This window comes from Trichechus manatus, unplaced genomic scaffold, assembly GCF_000243295.1.
Source record: "Trichechus manatus latirostris isolate Lorelei unplaced genomic scaffold, TriManLat1.0 scaffold00026, whole genome shotgun sequence".
NCBI classification, from domain to species: Eukaryota; Metazoa; Chordata; class Mammalia; order Sirenia; family Trichechidae; genus Trichechus; species Trichechus manatus.
The window spans coordinates 20652210-20654870 of NW_004443962.1; positions in this window are offsets into that span (position 1 = coordinate 20652210).

Genomic DNA, 2661 nt, shown 5'->3' on the forward strand with positions numbered 1-2661 from the left:
GGATTCATACCAGGTATGCAAGGATGGTTAAAAATCAGAAAATCAGTCAATGTAATCCACCACATTAATAAAATAACAGAATCATATGATCATCTCAATTGATGTAGAAAAGGCACTCAATAAAGTCCAACACCCTTTCCTGATAAAAACTCTCTATAAAATAAGTATAGAAGGGAAAATCCTCAAGATAATAAAGGGCATTTATACAAAACCAACAGCCAACATCATTCTCAATGGAGAGAGGGTGAAAACATTCCCCTTGAGAACAGGAACAAGACAAGGATGGCCTTTATCACCACTCCTATTTAACATTGTGCTGGAAGTCCTAGTTAGAATAATAAGGCAAGAAAAAGAAATAAAGGGCATCCAAATTGGTAAGGAAGAAGAAAAACTGTACCTATTTGTGGATGGTATGATACTATACATAGAGAACCCAAAAGACTCCACAAGAAAACTACAGGAACTAATAGACTCAGCAGAGTAGCAGGATACAAGGTAAATATACAAAAATCAGTTGGATTCCTATATACCAATAAAGAGAACAATGAAAAGGAAATCTGGAAAGCAATACCATTTATAATAATCCCTAAAAAACAAAAACAAACAAACAAAAACCTTAGGAATAAATCTAACCAGGGATGTAAAAGACCTATACTAAGAAAACTACAAAACACTACCGCAAGAAACTAACAGAGGCCTACATAAATGGAAAAACATACCATGCTCATGGATAGATAGACTCAACATTGTGAAAATGTCAATTCTACCCAAAACAATCTACAAATACAATGCAATCCCTATCCAAATACCAACAGCATTCTTCAAAGAGATGGAAAAACTAATCATTAACTTTATATCGAAAGGGAAGAAGCCCCGGATAAGGAAAGTACTGTTGAAGAAGAAAAAGCATGTAGGAGGACTCACACTATTTGACCTCAGAACCAACTATATAGCTACAGAAGTCAAAACAGCCTGGTACTGCTACAATGACAGACACATTGACCAACAGAACAGAATTGAGAACCCAGATGTAAACCCATCTACCTACGGTCACCTGATCTTCGACAAGGGCCCAAAGTCCATCAGATGGGGAAAAGATAGTCTTTTTAACAACTGGTGCTTGCTCAATGGGATGTCCATATGAAAAAAAATGAAACAGGACCCATACCTCACACCACACACAAAAACTAATCCAAAATGGATCAAAGACCTAAATATAAAATCAAAAACTATGAAGGTCAAAGAAGAAAAAATAGGGTCAATGCTAGAGGCCCTAATACACGGCATAAACAGGATACAAACCAAAACTAACAATACACAAACACCAGAAGATAAGCTAGATAAGTGGGATCTTCTAAAAATTAAACACACTCATCAAAAGACTTCACAAAAAGAGTAAAAAGAGATCCTACAGACTGGGAAAAATTTTTGGCTATGACAAATCCAACAAAGGTCTAATCTCTAAAATCTACAGGAGAATTGAACACCTCTACAACAAAAAGACAAATAATTCAATTAAAAAATGGGAAAGGATATGAACAAACACTTCACCAAAGAAGAAATTCAGGTGGCTAACAGAAACATAAAGAAATGCTTGTGATCCACTAGTCATTAGAGAAATGCAAAACAAAACCACAGTGAGATACCATCTCATCCCAACATTACTGGCACAAATCAAAAAATCAGAAAATAACAAATGTTGGAGAGGCTGAGTGGAGATTGGAACTCTTATGCAGTGCTGGTGGGAATGCAAAATGGTACAACCATTTGGAAAATGATATGGAGCTTCCTTATAAAGCTAGAAATAGAAATACCATATGATCCAGCAATTCCACTCCTAGGAATATATTCTAGAGAAATAAGAGCCGTTACACGAATAGACATATGCACACCCATGTTCATTGCAGCATTATTCACAATAGCAAAAGGATGGAAACAACCTAAGGGCCCATTAACAGATGAATGGATAAACGAATTATGCTACACATGCACAATAAAGAACAATGATGAATCTGCGAAACATCTGACGATATGGATGAATCTGGATGGCAGTGTGCTGAGTGAAATAAGTCAATCACAAAAGGACAAATATTGTATGAGACCACTAATATCAAGATTCAAGAAAAAGTTTATACACAAAAAGAAACAATCTTTGATTGTTACAAGGGAGGGAAGGGGTGGAGATGGAAAAACACTAAATAGACAATAGATAAATGGTAACTTTGGTGAAGGGTAAGACAGTGCACAATACTGGGGAAACCAGCACGACTTGACCAAGGCAAGGTCATGCAAGCTCCATAGACACATCCAAACGCCCCTGAGGGACCAAGTTACTGGCCTGATGGCTGGGGACCATGGTTTCGGGGAACATCTAGCTCAATTGGCATAACACAGTTTATAAACACAATGTTCTACATTGTACCTTGGTGAGTAGTGTCTGGGGTCTGAAAAGCCTGTGAGCGGCCATCTAAGGTACTCCACTGGTCTCATCCCTTCGGGAGCAAGGAAGAATGAAGAGAACAGGATACAAGGAAAAGATTAGTCCGAAGGACTAATGGTCCACAGCTACCAAGGCCTCCACCGGATGGTGCCCGGCTACCACCACTGACTGCTCTGACCAGGATCACAACGGAGGGTTCTGGACAGAGCTGGAAAAGGATG